The sequence below is a fragment of the Oncorhynchus gorbuscha genome, unplaced genomic scaffold (assembly GCF_021184085.1).
Source record: "Oncorhynchus gorbuscha isolate QuinsamMale2020 ecotype Even-year unplaced genomic scaffold, OgorEven_v1.0 Un_scaffold_3940, whole genome shotgun sequence".
In the NCBI taxonomy this organism is placed as follows: Eukaryota; Metazoa; Chordata; class Actinopteri; order Salmoniformes; family Salmonidae; genus Oncorhynchus; species Oncorhynchus gorbuscha.
Window position 1 is genome coordinate 1 of NW_025748075.1, and position 20989 is coordinate 20989.

A 20989-nucleotide genomic window follows, 5' to 3' on the forward strand; every position below is an offset into this window, starting at 1 on the left:
TGTTATCATGCTGGACAGAGTGAAGAGACTATAGATGACTGTTATCAAGCTGGACAGAGTAAAGAGACTATAGATGACTGTTATCAAGCTGGACAGAGTGAAGAGACTATAGATGACTGTTATCAAGCTGGACAGAGTAAAGAGACTATAGATGACTGTTATCAAGCTGGACAGAGTAAAGAGACTATAGATGACTGTTATCATGCTGGACAGAGTGAAGAGACTATAGATGACTGTTATCAACCTGGACAGAGTGAAGAGACTGTAAATGTCGGACCATTATAATTTCTACACAGTTTCGATTTGGTTTTATTAAGTAATTAAGCGGATTCTGTGCTCCACAAAGCATTCCCGGAAGTATTGCAATGTTGGGCCTCTGGGTTTAGGGCCTCTGTGATCAAACCACCAGTGGGCCGCATTGAACAGGCCATATGTTTGACACCCCTGCTCTGACCCCTCACCCCTAACCCCCCTCTAACCCCAGGTCACCAGGACAAGCTGGGCGTGGCGGAGACCAAGCTGCTCCATACCCTTCACTGGATGCTACTGGAGGCGGCCCAGGAGTGCAACCAGGAGCCCAGCCTGGGCCACGGATGGTCGGGAGGCAGCAGCAGCTCAGCCTTCCTCCAGCCAATGGGGATTGGGAACCAGGGTTCCCCGCCAGCCAGAGGTGGCCAAGGTGGCCCAGGATCAGGCACCGGTTCTGGGTCAGGAGCGCCACGCTGTAGCGGGTCCCTGGAGGAGGATGAACACGCCCGCACCAAGCTCTTCCACAAGAGCATGGCCACTGTGGAGCTGTTTGTCTTCCTCTTTGCTCCCCTCATTCACCGCATCAAGGTACCTCTGATTCATCCTTCCTGCTGGACTACCGCCTATTGATCTGTGTGGATAGATGCTGTGGTTGTGTTTCATGGCTCTGGGAATGCTTTGGTGTGTGTCTGTGTGTCTGTATGTAAACTTTTTCGCTGTGTTGTCTAGGAGTCTGATCTGACTTTCCGATTGGCCAGTGGTCTCATCATATGGCAGCCAATGTGGGAGCACCGGCAACCTGGCGTCCCGCCTTCTCTGCCCTCATCAAGCCTGTGAGGAACATTGTGACAGGTGAGACACCCAGAGGACACCAAAGAAAGCATGTAGTACTGACTCTATGGAATCATATGAGTTCTACTCTGCTGTTTTACATGAGACATTAGTAATATCCAAACCAAATACCATAGTAACAAAAGTGATATTTTAGTCTATTCTACATAGAGTCTAGACCTTAAAGGGATCTTCTGCCCTTTCCATAGAGGGTTCCTGGAACCGAAAGGTTTCTTCAAAAGGACCTCTTATGGGGACAGCCAAAGAACCCTTTTGGAATCCTTTTACTAAGAGTGCATTCTATTCTATTCTATTAGATTCTATTCTGTTAGATTCTATTCTATTAGATTCTATTCTGTTAGATTCTATTCTATTAGATTCTATTCTGTTAGATTCTACTCTGTAAGCTACCACCTGTTTTGTCAACAGCCAAGAGGAACTCCCCGGTGAACAACCAGTGTAGCCCCTGTGGGTCCAGAAACCAAGGCCCCATGGTGAGTGTTCATCTCAGGCAGCAGTGTGACAGCTGTACCCCTCCTCCAGCCCCTCCCTCCCCCCCCAGGGCCTCTGCTAATATTGTTATCACTTCTGAGTGGCGCAGAGGTCTAAGGCACTGCATCTCAGTGTGTCACTACAGTCTCTGGTTCGAATCCAGGCTGTATCACAGCCATGATTGGGAGTCCCATAGGACGGTGCACAATTGGCTCAGCGTTGTCCTGGTTTGGCCGGGGTAGGCTGTCATTGTAAATAATAATTTATTCTTAACTGACTTGCCTAGTTAAATAAAGGTTTAAAAAAATGTCCCTTGCTGGTATGATCTGTGTGTGTGTGTGTGTGTGTGTGTGTGTGTGTGTGTGTGTGTGTGTGTGTGTGTGTGTGTGTGTGTGTGTGTGTGTGTGTGTGTGTGCGTGCGTGCGTGCGTGCGTGCGTGCGTGCGTGCGTGCGTGCGTGCGTGCGTGCGTGCGTGTGTGTGCGCGCTTGTGCGTAGCATCTGATTAGAAGAGACTAGAAGCCTCTTGACTGACAGACTCTTATTTGCTCTGTCTGCAGGGTTTCCAGGTGGTCTGTGAAACGGCCCAATCAGATTCATCCTCCCCGGGGCTGGAGAGCAGAGCTGTCGCCGCGGCAACTCAGTGGAAAGAGGTGGGCCGTCAACGCGACAGGCTCCACTCGACAAAGGGATCGCCAAGAAGAAGTAAGCCGTTATGAACTGTGCAGTTCATACAAAATACACAACCACGACATATGATACATGGAAAATGTGAACAGTAAGGAGACATTAAAGGGATTGGTACAGATACAGTGGCAAGAAATGAATGTCTTTTGGAATTACCTGGACTTCTACATAAACTGGTCATAAAATGTGATCTGATCTTCATCTAAGTCACAACAATAGACAAACACAGTCTTATTGAACACACCGGTGTAAAACACAGTGCAGGTGGAGAAGCATATAACCCTTGGTTTTAATAACTGCTTGACCCTACTTTGGCAGCAATAACCTAACCAAACATTTTCTAGAAGTTACAGATCAGACCTGCATAACAGTCAGACGAATTTTGGACCATTCCTCTTACAAAACTGGTTCAGTTCAGCAATATTCTTGGGATGCTGGTGTGAACCGCTCTCTTGAGGTCATGCCACAGCATCTCAATCGGGTTGAGGTCAGGACTCTGACTGCCTCTCCAGAAGGTCAGGACTTGACTGGGCCACTCCAGAAGGTCAGACTCTGACTGGGCCTCTCCAGAAGGCCTATTTTCTTCTGTTGAAGCCATTCTGTTGTTGATTTTCTTCTATGTTTGGTCGTTGTCCTGCTGTATCACTCCAACTTCTTGTTGAGTTTCAATTGACATAGACAGCCTCCTTTTCATTCTCCTGCAAAATGTCTTGATAAACTTGATGATAAGCTGTCCAGGCCCTGAGGCAGAAAAGCAGCTCCAAAACCATGATGCTCCCTCCACCAGACTTTACAGCTGATGAGGTTTTGGTGTTGGTGTGTCGCTTTTTTTCTCACACAGTGTTGTGTGTTCCTTCAAACAACACAACTGTAGTTTCATCTGTCCACAGAATATTTTGCCAGTAGCGCTGTGAACATCCAGATGCTCTTTTGCGAACTTCCAGACGTGCAGCAATGTTTTTTTTGAACAGCAGTGTCTTCATCCGTCCTCCCATGAACATCATTCTTGTTTAGTGTTTTATGTTTCGTAGACTCGTCAACATAGATGTTAGAATGTTCCAGAGATTTCTTTGTCTTTAGCTGACACTCTAGGATTCTTCTAACCTCATTGAAATTCTGCTCTGTGCTCCTGCAGTCATCTTTGCACGACGGCCACTCCTAGGGAGAGCATCAACAGTGATGAACTTTCTCCATTTATAGACAATTTGTCATACCGTGGACTGATGCACATCAAGGCCTTTAGAGATACTTTTGTAACCCTTTCCAGCTTTATGCAAGTCAACAATTTAACCCTGGGTCTTCTGAGATCTATTTTGTTCAAGGCATGGTTCACATCAGGCAATGCTTCTTGTGAATTGCAACTCATATTTTTGTGAGTGGTTTTTATGGGGCAGGGCAGCTCTAACCAACATCTCCAATCTCGTCTCATTGATTGGACTCCAGGTTAGCTGACTCCTGACTCAATGAGCTTTTGGAGAAGTCCTTAACCTAGGGGTTCACATACTTTTCCAACCTACACTGTGAATGTTTAAATGATGTCTTCAATATAGACAAGAGAAATACAATAAGTTGTGTTATTAGTTTAAGCAGACTGTCAGACCCGGTTACGAACCCGGCTCTCCGGAGTGAGAATCCTGACACAGACTGTGTTTGTCTCTTGTGATTTAGATGAAGATCAGATCTGATTTTATGACCAATTTCTGCAGAAAATAATTCCGAAGGGTTCACATACTTTTTCTTGCCACTGTATTTGTTGTATGAATCCCAGATTGCCCCTTTAATGGAACTGTCATGTCACATGCATATGGTGTTGTATGAATCCCAGATTGCCCCTTTAATAGAACTGTCATGTCACATGCATATGGTGTTGTATGAATCCTAGATTGCCCCTTTAATGGAACTGTCATGTCATGCATATGGTGTTGTATGAATCCCAGATTGCCCCTTTAATGGAACTGTCATGTCACATGCATATGATGTTGTATGAATCCCAGATTGCCCCTTTAATGGAACTGTCATGTCACATGCATATGGTGTTGTATGAATCCCAGATTGCCCCTTTAATGGAACTGTCATGTCACATGCATATGGTGTTGTATGAATCCCAGATTGCCCCTTTAATGGAACTGTCATGTTACATGCATATGATGTTGTATGAATCCCAGATTGCCCCTTTAATGGAACTGTCATGTCACATGCATATGGTGTTGTATGAATCCCAGATTGCCCCTTTAATGGAACTGTCATGTCACATGCATATGGTGTTGTATGAATCCCAGATTGCCCCTTTAATGGAACTGTCATGTCACATGCATATGGTGTTGTATGAATCCCAGATTGCCCTTTAATGGAACTGTCATGTCACATGCATATGGTGTTGTATGAATCAGATTGCCCTTTTAATGGAACTGTCATGTCACATGCATATGATGTTGTATGAATCCCAGATTGCCTTTAATAGAACTGTCATGTCACATGCATATGGTGTTGTATGAATCCCAGATTGCCCCTTTAATGGAACTGTCATGTCACATGCATATGGTGTTGTATGAATCCCAGATTGCCCCTTTAATAGAACTGTCATGTCACATGCATATGATGTTGTATGAATCCCAGATTGCCCCTTTAATGGAACTGTCATGTCACATGCATATGGTGTTGTATGAATCCCAGATTGCCCCTTTAATGGAACTGTCATGTCACATGCATATGGTGTTGTATGAATCCCAGATTGCCCCTTTAATGGAACTGTCATGTCACATGCATATGGTGTTGTATGAATCCAGATTGCCCCTTTTAATGGAACTGTCATGTCACATGCATATGGTGTTGTATGAATCCCAGATTGCCCTTTAATGGAACTGTCATGTCACATGCATATGGTGTTGTATGAATCCCAGATTGCCCCTTTAATAGAACTGTCATGTCACATGCATATGGTGTTGTATGAATCCCAGATTGCCCCTTTAATGGAACTGTCATGTCACATGCATATGGTGTTGTATGAATCCCAGATTGACCCTTTAATAGAACTGTCATGTCACATGCATATGGTGTTGGCGAATCCCAGATTGCCCCTTTAATGGAACTGTTATGTCACATGCATATGGTGTTGTATGAATCCCAGATTGCCCCTTTAATGGAACTGTCATGTCACATGCATATGGTGTTGTATGAATCCCAGATTGCCCCTTTAATGGAACTGTCATGTCACATGCATATGGTGTTGTATGAATCCCAGATTGCCCCTTTAATGGAACTGTCATGTCACATGCATATGGTGTTGTATGAATCCCAGATTGCCCTTTAATGGAACTGCTGCGTCACATGCATATGGTGTTGTATGAATCCCAGATTGCCCCTTTAATGGAACTGTCATGTTACATGCATATGGTGTTGTATGAATCCCAGATTGCCCTTTAATGGAACTGTCATGTCACATGCATATGGTGTTGTATGAATCCCAGATTGCCCCTTTAATGGAACTGTCATGTCACATGCATATGGTGTTGTATGAATCCCAGATTGCCCTTTAATAGAACTGTCATGTCACATGCATATGGTGTTGTATGAATCCCAGATTGCCCCTTTAATGGAACTGTCATGTCACATGCTTTAATAGAATATGGTGTTGTATGAATCCCAGATTGCCCCTTTAATGGAACTGTCATGTCACATGCATATGGTGTTGTAAGAATCCCCAGATTGCCCCTTTAATAGAACTGTCATGTCACATGCATATGATGTTGTAAGAATCCCAGATTGCCCCCTTTAATGGAACTGTCATGTCACATGCATATGATGTTGTAAGAATCCCCAGACGTTGCCCCTTTAATGGAACTGTCATGTCACATGCATATGGTGTTGTATGAATCCCAGATTGCCCCTTTAATAGAACTGTCATGTCACATGCATATGGTGTTGTATGAATCCCAGATTGCCCCTTTAATAAAACTGTCATGTCACATGCATATGATGTTGTATGAATCCCAGATTGCCCTTTAATGGAACTGTCATGTCACATGCATATGGTGTTGTATGAATCCCAGATTGCCCCTTTAATAGAACTGTCATGTCACATGCATATGATGTTGTATGAATCCCAGATTGCCCCTTTAATGGAACTGTCATGTCACATGCATATGGTGTTGTATGAATCCCAGATTGCCCCTTTAATAGAACTGTCATGTCACATGCATATGGTGTTGTATGAATCCCAGATTGCCCCTTTAATAGAACTGTCATGTCACATGCATATGGTGTTGTATGAATCCCAGATTGCCCCTTTAATAGAACTGTCATGTCACATGCATATGGTGTTGTATGAATCCCAGATTGCCCCTTTAATGGAACTGTCATGTCACATGCATATGATGTTGTATGAATCCCAGATTGCCCCTTTAATGGAACTGTCATGTCACATGCATATGATGTTGTATGAATCCCAGATTGCTCCTTTAATAGAACTGTCATGTCACATGCATATGGTGTTGTATGAATCCCAGATTGCCCCTTTAATAGAACTGTCATGTCACATGCATATGGTGTTGTATGAATCCCAGATTGCCCCTTTAATGGAACTGTCATGTCATGCATGGTGTTGTATAGATGGAATTACCCCTTTAATGGAACTGTCATGTCTGTGCATATGGTGTTGTATGAATCCCAGATTGCCCCTTTAATGGAACTGTCATGTCACATGCCTATGATGTTGTATGAATCCCAGATTGCCCCTTTAATAGAACTGTCATGTCACATGCATATGGTGTTGTATGAATCCCAGATTGCCCCTTTAATGGAACTGTCATGTCACATGCATATGGTGTTGTATGAATCCCAGATTGCCTTTAATAGAACTGTCATGTCAATGCCTGGTGTTGTATGAATCCCAGATTGCCCCTTTAATGGAACTGTCACATGCATATGGTGTTGTATGAATCCCAGATTGCCCCTTTAATGGAACTGTCATGTCACATGCATATGGTGTTGTATGAATCCCAGATTGCCTTTAATGGAACTGTCATGTCACATGCATATGGTGTTGTATGAATCCCAGATTGCCCCTTTAATAGAACTGTCATGTCACATGCATATGGTGTTGTATGAATCCCAGATTGCCCCTTTAATGGAACTGTCATGTCACATGCATATGGTGTTGTATGAATCCCAGATTGCCCCTTTAATAGAACTGTCATGTCACATGCATATGGTGTTGTATGAATCCCAGTTGCCCCTTTAATAGAACTGTCATGTCACATGCATATGGTGTTGTATGAATCCCAGGTGCCCCTTTAATAGAACTGTCCATGTCACATGCATATGATGTTGGTGAATCCCAGATTGCCCCTTTAATGGAACTGTCATGTCACATGCATATGGTGTTGTATGAATCCCAGATTGCCCCTTTAATAGAACTGTCATGTCACATGCATATGGTGTTGTATGAATCCCAGATTGCCCCTTTAATAGAACTGTCATGTCACATGCATATGGTGTTGTATGAATCCCCAGATTGCCCCTTTAATAGAACTGTCATGTCACATGCATATGGTGTTGTATGAATCCCAGATTGCCCCTTTAATAGAACTGTCATGTCACATGCATATGGTGTTGTATGAACCCCAGATTGCCCCTTTAATGGAACTGTCATGTCACATGCATGGTGTTGTATGAATCCCAGATTGCCTTTAATGGAACTGTCATGTCACATGCATATGGTGTTGTATGAATCCCAGATTGCTCCTTTAATGGAACTGTCATGTCACATGCCTATGGTGTTGTATGAATCCCAGATTGCCCCTTTAATAGAACTGTCATGTCACATGCATATGGTGCTGTATGAATCCCAGATTGCCCCTTTAATGGAACTGTCATGTCACATGCATATGGTGTTGTATGAATCCCAGATTGCCTTTAATGGAACTGTCATGTCACATGCATATGATGTTGTATGAATCCCAGATTGCCCCTTTAATGGAACTGTCAGTGTCACATGCATATGGTGTTGTATGAATCCCAGATTGCCCCTTTAATGGAACTGTCATGTCACATGCATATGGTGTTGTATGAATCCCAGATTGCCCCTTTAATGGAACTGTCATGTCACATGCATATGGTGTTGTATGAATCCCAGATTGCCCCTTTAATGGAACTGTCATGTCACATGCATATGGTGTTGTATGAATCCCAGATTGCCCCTTTAATGGAACTGTCATGTTACATGCATGTGATGTTGTATGAATCCCAGATTGCCCCTTTAATAGAACTGTCATATCACATGCATATGGTGTTGTATGAATCCCAGATTGCCCCTTTAATAGAACTGTCATGTCACATGCATATGGTGTTGTATGAATCCCAGATTGCCCCTTTAATGGAACTGTCATGTCACATGCATATGGTGTTGTATGAATCCCAGATTGCCCTTTAATAGAACTGTCATGTCACATGCATATGGTGTTGTATGATCCCAGATTGCCCCTTTAATGGAACTGTCATGTCACATGCATAGATGTTGTATGAATCCCAGATTGCCCCTTTAATAGAGCTGTCATGTCACATGCATATGATGTTGTATGAATCCCAGATTGCCCCTTTAATGGAACTGTCATGTCACATGCATATGGTGTTGTATGAATCCCAGATTGCCCCTTTAATAGAACTGTCATGTCACATGCATATGGTGTTGTATGAATCCCAGATTGCCCCTTTAATAGAACTGTCATGTCACATGCATATGGTGTTGTATGAACATGCTAATGGAATCATGATGTTGTATGAATCCCAGATTGCCCCTTTAATAGAACTGTCATGTCACATGCATATGGTGTTGTATGAATCCCAGATTGCCCCTTTAATGGAACTGTCATGTCATGCATATGGTGTTGTATGAATCCCAGATTGCCTTTAATAGAACTGTCATGTCGCATGCATATGATGTTGTATGAATCCCAGATTGCCCCTTTAATGGAATTCTGTCATGTCACATGCATATGGTGTTGTATGAATCCCAGATTGCCCCCTTTAATAGAACTGTCATGTCACATGCATGGTGTTGTATGAATCCCAGTGCCCCTTTAATAGAACTGTCATGTCCGAATCCCAGATTGCCCCTTTAATGGAACTGTCATGTCACATGCATATGGTGTTGTATGAATCCCAGATTGCCCCTTTAATAGAACTGTCATGTCACATGCATATGATGTTGTATGAATCAGATTGCCCCTTTAATAGAACTGTCATGTCACATGCATATGGTGTTGTATGAATCCCAGATTCTTTAATGGAACTGTCACATGCATATGGTGTTGTATGAATCCCAGATTGCCCCTTTAATAGAACTGTCATGTCACATGCATATGGTGTTGTATGAATCCCAGATTGCCCCTTTAATAGAACTGTCATGTCACATGCATATGGTGTTGTATGAATCCCAGATTGCCCCTTTAATAGAACTGTCATGTCACATGCATTGCCCTTTATGATGTTATGGTGTTGTATGAATCCCAGATTGCCCCTTTAATGGAACTGTCATGTCACATGCATATGGTGTTGTATGAATCCCAGATTGCCCCTTTAATAGAACTGTCATGTCACATGCATATGGTGTTGTATGAATCCCAGATTGCCCCTTTAATAGAACTGTCATGTCACATGCATATGATGTTGTATGAATCCCAGATTGCCCCTTTAATGGAACTGTCATGTCACATGCTTTAATAGAATATGATGTTGTATGAATCCCAGATTGCCTTTTAATGTCATGCATATGATGTTGTATGAATCCCAGATTGCCCCTTTAATGGAACTGTCATGTCACATGCATATGGTGTTGTATGAATCCCAGATTGCCCCTTTTAATAGAACTGTCATGTCACATGCATATGATGTTGTATGAATCCCAGATTGCCCCTTTAATAGAACTGTCATGTCACATGCATATGGTGTTGTATGAATCCCAGATTGCCCCTTTAATAGAACTGTCATGTCACATGCATATGGTGTTGTATGAATCCCAGATTGCCCCTTTAATAGAACTGTCATGTCACATGCATATGATGTTGTATGAATCCCAGATTGCCCCTTTAATGGAACTGTCATGTCACATGCATATGGTGTTGTATGAATCCCAGATTGCCCTTTAATAGAACTGTCATGTCACATGCATATGGTGTTGTATGAATCCCAGATTGCCCCTTTAATAGAACTGTCATGTCACATGCATATGATGTTGTATGAATCCCAGATTGCCCCTTTAATGGAACTGTCATGTCACATGCATATGGTGTTGTATGAATCCCAGATTGCCCCTTTAATAGAACTGTCATGTCACATGCATATGGTGTTGTATGAATCCCAGATTGCCCCTTTAATAGAACTGTCATGTCACATGCATATGGTGTTGTATGAATCCCAGATTGCCCCTTTAATAGAACTGTCATGTCACATGCATATGGTGTTGTATGAATCCCAGATTGCCCCTTTAATAGAACTGTCATGTCACATGCATATGGTGTTGTATGAATCCCAGATTGCCCCTTTAATAGAACTGTCATGTCACATGCATATGGTGTTGTATGAATCCCAGATTGCCCCTTTAATGGAACTGTCATGTCACATGCATATGGTGTTGTATGAATCCCAGATTGCTCCTTTAATGGAACTGTCATGTCACATGCATATGATGTTGTATGAATCCCAGATTGCCCTTTAATGGAACTGTCATGTCACATGCATATGGTGTTGTATGAATCCCAGATTGCCCCTTTAATGGAACTGTCATGTCACATGCATATGGTGTTGTATGAATCCCAGATTGCCCCTTTAATGGAACTGTCATGTCACATGCATATGATGTTGTATGAATCCCAGATTGCCCCTTTAATGGAACTGTCATGTCACATGCATATGGTGTTGTATGAATCCCAGATTGCTCCTTTAATGGAACTGTCATGTCACATGCATATGGTGTTGTATGAATCCCAGATTGCCCCTTTAATGGAACTGTCATGTCACATGCATATGGTGTTGTATGAATCCCAGATTGCTCCTTTAATGGAACTGTCATGTCACATGCATATGGTGTTGTATGAATCCCAGATTGCTCCTTTAATAGAACTGTCATGTCACATGCATATGGTGTTGTATGAATCCCAGATTGCCCCTTTAATGGAACTGTCATGTCACATGCATATGGTGTTGTATGAATCCCAGATTGCCCCTTTAATGGAACTGTCATGTCACATGCATATGGTGTTGTATGAATCCCAGATTGCCCCTTTAATGGAACTGTCATGTCACATGCATATGGTGTTGTATGAATCCCAGATTGCTCCTTTAATGGAACTGTCATGTCACATGCATATGGTGTTGTATGAATCCCAGATTGCTCCTTTAATGGAACTGTCATGTTACATGCATATGGTGTTGTATGAATCCCAGATTGCCCCTTTAATGGAACTGTCATGTCACATGCATATGGTGTTGTATGAATCCCAGATTGCCCCTTTAATGGAACTGTCATGTCACATGCATATGGTGTTGTATGAATCCCAGATTGCCCCTTTAATGGAACTGTCATGTCACATGCATATGGTGTTGTATGAATCCCAGATTGCTCCTTTAATGGAACTGTCATGTCACATGCATATGGTGTTGTATGAATCCCAGATTGCTCCTTTAATGGAACTGTCATGTTACATGCATATGGTGCTGTATGAATCCCAGATTGCCCCTTTAATGGAACTGTCATGTCACATGCATATGGTGTTGTATGAATCCCAGATTGCCCTTTAATGGAACTGTCATGTCACATGCATATGGTGTTGTATGAATCCCAGATTGCCCCTTTAATGGAACTGTCATGTCACATGCATATGGTGTTGTATGCATCCCAGATTGCTCCTTTAATGGAACTGTCATGTCACATGCATATGGTGTTGTATGAATCCCAGATTGCCCCTTTAATGGAACTGTCATGTCACATGCATATGGTGTTGTATGAATCCCAGATTGCCCCTTTAATGGAACTGTCATGTCACATGCATATGGTGTTGTATGAATCCCAGATTGCTCCTTTAATAGAACTGTCATGTCACATGCATATGGTGTTGTATGAATCCCAGATTGCCCCTTTAATGGAACTGTCATGTCACATGCATATGGTGTTGTATGAATCCCAGATTGCTCCTTTAATAGAACTGTCATGTCACATGCATATGGTGTTGTATGAATCCCAGATTGCCCCTTTAATGGAACTGTCATGTCACATGCATATGGTGTTGTATGAATCCCAGATTGCCCCTTTAATGGAACTGTCATGTCACATGCATATGGTGTTGTATGAATCCCAGATTGCCCCTTTAATGGAACTGTCATGTCACATGCATATGGTGTGTATGAATCCCAGATTGCCCCTTTAATGGAACTGTCATGTCACATGCATATGATGTTGTATGAATCCCAGATTGCCCCTTTAATGGAACTGTCATGTTACATGCATATGGTGTTGTATGAATCCCAGATTGCCCCTTTAATGGAACTGTCATGTCACATGCATATGGTGTTGTATGAAGGTGAAGGCATTGCTGTCCAGTATAGTAGCCTGACTGACTGTTACTATTATGCCAGACTAGTACATGTTGACCTTATAGCAGTCTAGAAAGAACAAACTGGCTGCATTCATCTAGTTTAATGTTATATAATGTAGCCTGCAGCTTCACCTGTTCCTCATAGCTTTAGTATGGCTCAGTCACACACACACACACACACACACACACACACACACACACACACACACACACACACACACACCACACACACACACACACACACACACACACACACACACACACACACACACACACACACACACACACACACACACACACACACACACACACACACACCCGAGCGCTCATTCAGAGGTTCCACTCCATCCCTTGTGTATTAGTCCAGTATAATGAGTTACAACTTGTTCCCTCTCAGCTTCCCAGGCAGACACCAGATATAGACAGAGACTGAAACAGATCTGTCTCTCCCTGTCTGCCTGCTCTTACCAATGAGACACTTTGCCCAATTTGTAAGTCGCTCTGGATAAGGGCGTCTGCTAAATGACTTAAATGTAAATGTAAATGTATTGATGCTAAAACACATGGTGCATGTCTAATGCTGGCACTGCCAGTGTGTGTGCATGTCTGATGCTGGCACTGCCAGTGTGTGTGTGCATGTCTGATGCTGGCACTGCCAGTGTGTGTGTGCATGTCTGATGCTGGCACTGCCAGTGTGTGTGTGCATGTCTGATGCTGGCACTGCCAGTGTGTGTGTGCATGTCTGATGCTGGCACTGCCAGTGTGTGTGTGTGCATGTCTGATGCTGGCACTGCCAGTGTGTGTGTGTGTGCATGTCTGATGCTGGCACTGCCAGTGTGTGTGTGTGCATGTCTGATGCCCGCACTGCCAGTGTGTGTGTGTGTGTGTGTGTGTGTGTGTGTGTGTGTGTGTGTGCATGTCTGATGCTGGCACTGCCAGTGTGTGTGTGTGTGTGTGTCTAATGCTTCTTCAGTCTCCAACTCTGTACCTTGGCCCAGAGCATCAGGCAGGCACATAATGGATAGACATTGATCTGCCCACTGCCCAACCTGACCCTCGGGCCCAGTGCCCAATTTGACCCTCAGACCACTGCCCATGCTGACCCTCAGACCCACTGCCCAATTTGACCCTCAGACCCACTGCCCATGCTGACCCTCAGACCCACTGCCCAAGCTGACCCTCAGACCCACTGCCCAACCTGACCCTCAGACCCAGTGCCCAACCTGACCCTCAGACCCACTGCCCAAGCTGACCCTCAGACCCACTGCCCAACCTGACCCTCAGACCCACTGCCCAACCTGACCCTCAGGCCCAGTGCCCAACCTGACCCTCAGACCCAGTGCCCAACCTGACCCTCAGACCCACTGCCCAACCTGACCCTCAGGCCCAGTGCCCAACCTGACCCTCCAGACCCAGTGCCCAACCTGACCCTCAGACCCACTGCCCAAGCTGACCCTCAGACCCACTGCAACCTGACCCTCAGACCCAGTGCCCAACCTGTGCCCGCTTAGGGGGAAGAATACCAATTTGATTTAAATGATTTGGCATGCATCAAGTTAATGATGAATTCATTTTAGGGTAAAACTGTGAGTGTTGAATATAAGAGTTTATACAACAGGTTGGTCTAATACTGGAAGCTGATTGGTTAAAGAGCATTCAAGCCGGTGTCTATTCCGCAAGTTACCACCAGCTAAATCTATGACGTTAAAATGCCTATTTACTCTGTTCCATCTGACCGAGCAATCCACTGTCTCATTAGCCCAGCCAGACAATGTATAAACATGATCTCCACTGTAATAGGCATAGACTAGCAATTGGTTTTCAATAGCGGAGATTTGTATAAAACCTGCGGTCTGTCTCCCTGACATCTCCAGCTGTCTCACAGTAATGAACGTGTAGGGGTCAGGAGTAGGGATGAGACAGACAGGCAGGCAGCCTTTCTCAACTAGTCGAAATCATGAATCTGCTGGTATCATTTTTATGGATATATGCAAATACATGTCAAATGAATCTAAATGCAGCTAGTTTGCAGGCTTTCCAACTTCAGTTTGAAGTGAATGTGTAAGCTGTGTTGTTGGCTAGCTTTCCAGTTTGTGAAAGTGAATGTGAAGCTTCCCTGTCTCTTTCCAACTTCAGTTTGAAGTGGATGTGTAAGCTGTGTTGTTGGCTAGCTTCCCTGAACAGCAGTGTCTCCTTCCAACTTCAGTTTGAAGTGAATGTGTTAGCTGTGTTGTTGGCTAACTTCCTGAACAGCAGTGTCTCTTTCCAACTTCAGTTTGAAGTGAATGTGTTAGCTGTGTTTGTTGGCTAGCTTCCCTGAACAACAGTGTCCTGACAAGAGAGCACATGTTCTATGCCAGAAGAAATCTTGCATCAGTAGCTCATTCTTACGACGGTATCTAAATACATTTAAGTAGAAAACAGCTTAAACAAATGCAAATGCAGCTACTTTTCTGTTATTCTGACTGCAATGTTTGACCTGACTGTAAGTTAGCCATAGTTGTTTAGCTAGCAAGCAAGGGATGAGAACGTTGCCAGCCAGTATGGCAATAGAACATTGAGATTGAATGATTGGGTCGCGTCCATAGATACAAAACAAAAATACTTATCAACTGGGTCACGTCTCGGGCCTAATAACACCCATGCCAATATATCCTCCAAACATCTGCTTCTCTGACATTATCCCTGAAGTATGCCTTAGAATTAGAAATTAGAATACTAGAATTGTCATGAACCTTCTTATGATGGGATTAAGGTCAGCCATTTTGGTCAGGGAGTTGTTCAACCATGGTTTGCTAGTGATGTGATAAGATATTGTGTTTGTGTAAAATAATGAATTTGAAGAATTTATCTGCACTGTTTGTTTGTTAGCTAGATAGCCAGACAGTTTAGAGGAATGATTCCATGAATGTTTCAAATGAAATGCTAATATGCCAACATTCCATTCAAACAATGCAGTCAATCCACAGCCACACTGGCTGCATCAGTTGATGATAGGACTCAGACAAGTTGTAAATACAACACATTCTGATATTGTATCATATAACAGCATTCTCAGCTTTCCAGGAAAGGAAACATTTAGACATGTATGGTCTGTTTACATATATTTTATTTCTTTCTAATTATATAACAATATTTTAGGTTGACAATAATTCTGGTACACAATTTGTGATGTATCACATGCCTTACTTTTATTCTCCTCCATCAGTAAAATCAGGATTATGTCTCTACTGCCATTCATTCACATTAGACTGGGTGGGATTTCTCCCTGTCCAATATGGCTGCCATTCATTCACATTAGACTGGGTGGGATTTCTCCCTGTCCAATATGGCTGCCATTCATTCACATTAGACTGGGTGGGATTTCTCCCTGTCCAATATGGCTGCCATTCATTCACATTAGACTGGGTGGGATTTCTCCCTGTCCAATATGGCTGCCATTCATTCACATTAGACTGGGTGGGATTTCTCCCTGTCCAATATGGCTGCCATTCATTCACATTAGACTGGGTGGGATTTCTCCCTGTCCAATATGGCTGCCATTCATTCACATTAGACTGGGTGGGATTTCTCCCTGTCCAATATGGCTGCCATTCATTCACATTAGACTGGGTGGGATTTCTCCCTGTCCAATATGGCTGCCATTCATTCACATTAGACTGGGTGGGATTTCTCCCTGTCCAATATGGCTGCCATTCATTCACATTAGACTGGGTGGGATTTCTCCCTGTCCAATATGGCTGCCATTCATTCACATTAGACTGGGTGGGATTTCTCCCTGTCCAATATGGCTGCCATTTTCACCCCATTCTGAAACTTTTAGGGTTTATGACATCACCCCTCTAGTAATTTAATAGGATCTCTATGGTGTTTGAATTCAGTAATACAACATATTCAATCATAGAGTTTCCATCAGGGCGGACTGGGACCAGAAATCGGCCCTGTCATTTCTAACACACCGGACAATGTTTTCCTTGAGGCCCCCATATCGGCCCATTTTTTCTTGAGGCCCCCTGGGCTAAAAATCGACCAGCCCATCTTGCATTTGCCCAAAAATGCCATATGGCCAGTCCACCCCTGGTTGATTTAATGTGGATGTGGGTATGGAGAATGAGAGAAGATGTCTCAGCCATCCTCACCTTAATGCAGTGTGACAGCAGAGTGAAACGATCCATCTTTCTTCATGAGATTCACATTTATAGGACTTCCAGCTGTGATTCTAAACCAGCTCTCTCCCTGATTAATACCGCTGACGTACAGCTCCGGTGTTGCCATGCACTCCAATCACCCCTTTCCACTGTGATGCGATGCTGATGCAGTTTCATGGCAACCCCCTGCAATGGAGAGTCCAGGTTGGGCAGTGTCTCTCCTGGGGGTGGGTGTATGTACGTCACTCAGTCGCCACAGCAACCTCTCCACAACACCAGCAGCTTTAGGTGTGTGTGTGTCATTTTAGACAGTGTAACACGATACTGCTCCGCATCCTGTACTCTGACATTGATTCTTCTAGTATTGACCGTCTCAACCCGACTCAGTTTAATAGTACAGCTAAGATGAAATGCTTCACCCTCCCTCCCTCCTCCCTCTCTCTGCTTTCACTACAGTATAAATCTCATTCTATTGTTTGTGGTGCGGTGTACAGCCCTGTATATATCGGCTCCTTTGCCATGCACCAGGGCTGTATTCATAAGGCATCAAACATAACCAAGATAGATTGAAACAAAGGAGGGCTCCCTGAGCATGTCCAATAAGAAAAGCTAGTTTAGAGTGTATCATTGTAAACTGTTTTTCTACAGTGTGACTTAATAAATATGAGCCACCAGCCAGTGACCTTCATCTCGGCTGCTGAGCTAAAGTCTTATTGATAGTGGGCTCACGTAGGCTGAAAATCCATTCTCTAAATCTCCACAGAAACACACGCTGCAGGGCCTTGTTATTTAACACATGCTACAGGGCCTTGTTGTTTAGCACATGCTACAGGGCCTTGTTGTTTAACACATGCTGCAGGGCCTTGTTGTTTAACACATGCTACAGGGCCTTGTTGTTTAACACATGCTACAGGGCCTTGTTGTTTAACACATGCTACAGGGCCTTGTTATTTAACACATAATACAGGGCCTTGTTGTTTTAACACATGCTGCAGGGCCTTGTTGTTTCCAACACATGCTACAGGGCCTTGTTGTTTAACACATGCTACAGGGCCTTGTTGTTTATCACATGCTACAGGGCCTTGTTATTTAACACATGCTACAGGGCCTTGTTATTTAACACATAATACAGGGCCCTGTTATTTAACACATGCTACAGGGCCTTGTTGTTTAACACATGCTACAGGGCCTTGTTGTTTAACACATGCTACATGGCCTTGTTGTTTAACACATCACTACAAGGCCTTGTTGTTTAACTTACATACTACAGGGCCTTGTTGTTTTAGCACATGCTACATGGCCTTGTTGTTTATCACATGCTACAGAGGCCTTGTTGTTTAACACATGCTACAAGGCCTTGTTGTTTAGCACATGCTACAGGGCCTTGTTGTTTATCACATGCTACAGGGCCTTGTTGTTTATCACATGCTACAGGGCCTTGTTGTTTTAACACATGCTACAGGGCCTTGTTGTTTTTATCACATGCTACAGGGCCTTGTTGTTTATCACATGCTACAGGGCCTTGTTGTTTATCACATGCTACAAGGGCCTTGTTGTTTAACACATGCTACAGGGCCTTGTTGTTTATCATGCTACAGGGCCTTGTTGTTTAACACATGCTACAGGGCCTTGTTGTCACATTAGGGCCTTGTTGTTTATCACATGCTACAGGGCCTTGTTGTTTATCACATGCTACAGGGCCTTGTTGTTTATCACATGCTACAAGGCCTTGTTGTTTTAACACATAATACAGGGCCTTGTTGTTTAACATGCTACAAGGCCTTGTTGTTTAACACATAATACAGGGCCTTGTTGTTTAACACATAATACAGGGCCTTGTTTAACACATAATACAGGGCCTTGTTGTTTAACACATGCTGCAGGGCCTTGTTATTTACACATGCTACAGGGCCTTGTTGTTTAACACATGCTACAGGGCCTTGTTGTTTAACACATGCTGCAGGGCCTTGTTATTTAACACATAATACAGGGCCTTGTTGTTTATCACATAATACAGGGCCTTGTTGTTTAACACATGCTACAGGGCCTTGTTGTTTAACACATAATACAGGGCCTTGTTGTTTAACACATAATACAGGGCCTTGTTGTTTAACACACATGCTACAGGGCCTTGTTGTTTAACACATGCTACAGGGCCTTGTTGTTTAACACATGCTGCAGGGCCTTGTTATTTAACACATGCTGCAGGGCCTTGTTATTTAACACATAATACAGGGCCTTGTTGTTTAACACATAATACAGGGCCTTGTTGTTTAACACATGCTACAGGGCCTTGTTATTTAACACATAATACAGGGCCTTGTTGTTTAACACATAATACAGGGCCTTGTTGTTTTAACACATGCTACATGGCCTTGTTGTTTACACATGCTACAGGGCCTTGTTGTTTAACACATGCTACAGGGCCTTGTTGTTTAACACATGCTGCAGGGCCTTGTTATTTACTTACATAATACAGGGCCTTGTTGTTTAACACATAATACAGGGCCTTGTTGTTTTAACATGCTGGGGCCTTGTTGCTATGCTGCAGGGCCTTGTTGTTTAACACATAATACAGGGCCTTGTTGTTTAACACATAATACAGGGCCTTGTTGTTTACATGCTACAGGGCCTTGTTGTTTAACTTACATGCTGGGGCCTTGTTGTTTAACACATGCTGCAGGGCCTTGTTATTTAACACATGCTGCAGGGCCTTGTTGTCCTGGGCCTTGGTCCTGTGTAGCTCAGTTTAGAGGCAACACATAGGAGTGGTACAGGGACCACCCTTGTAGAATGTTTACACATGACAGTCGCTTTTGGATAAAAGCGTCTGCCTTGCCTATTATATTATTATATATTATTTATTTAACATGCTGCAGGGCCTTGTTATTTACACATAATACAGGGCCTTGTTGTTTAACACATAATACAGGGCCTTGTTGTTTAACACACATGCTACATAATACAGGGCCTTGTTGTTTAACACATGCTACAGGGCCTTGTTGTTTAACACATGCTACAAGGGCCTTGTTGTTTAACACATAATACAGGGCCTTGTTGTTTAACACATGCTACATGGCCTTGTTGTTTTCCAACACATGCTACAGGGCCTTGTTGTTTAACACATGCTGCAGGGCCTTGTTATTTAACACATAATACAGGGCCTTGTTGTTTATCACATGCTACAGGGCCTTGTTGTTTAACACATGCTACAGGACCTTGTTGTTTAACACATGCTACAGGGCCTTGTTGTTTACATGCTACAGACCTTGTTGTTTGCTACAGGGCCTTGTTGTTTAACACATAATACAGGGCCTTGTTGTTTAGCACATGCTACAGGGCCTTGTTGTTTTTATCATGCTACAGGGCCTTGTTGTTTAACACATGCTACAGGGCCTTGTTGTTTAACACATGCTACAGGGCCTTGTTGTTTAGCACATGCTACAGGGCCTTGTTGTTTATCACATGCTACAGGGCCTTGTTATTTAACACATAATACAGGGCCTTGTTGTTTTAACACATAATACAGGGCCTTGTTGTTTAACACATGCTACAGGGCACATGCTGGGGCCTTTGTTTTAACACATGCTACAGGACCTTGTTGTTTAACACATGCTACAGGGCCTTGTTGTTTATCACATGCTACAGGGCCTTGTTGTTTAACATAATACAGGGCCTTGTTGTTTTAACACATGTACAGGGCCTTGTGATCAATAAACAAGGCCCTGTTTAGCATAATACAGGGCTGAAACAACAAGGCCCTGAGACAGGATTGTGTTAGTCACAGATCTGGGGGAAGGCCCTGCAGCATTGAAGATTAAAGAACACAGTGGCCTCCATCATTCTTAAATAGTTTGCAGCCAGCAAGACAAGCTGGCCACCTCGCCAAACTGAGCAATCGGGAGAAGTGCCTTGGTCAGGAGGTGACCAAGAACCACAGTGGTCACTCTGCTATTATGTGGAGATTAAATAACAAGGCCCTGGGGGATGTTTTT

At 43.4% G+C, this 20989-nt stretch overlaps 1 pseudogene; it reads left to right on the forward strand.

Moving 5' to 3' along the window:
* Window positions 1-484: 484 nt before the first annotated feature.
* LOC124028273 lies at window positions 485-14357 on the forward strand (annotated as a pseudogene).
* Window positions 14358-20989: the final 6632 nt, after the last annotated feature.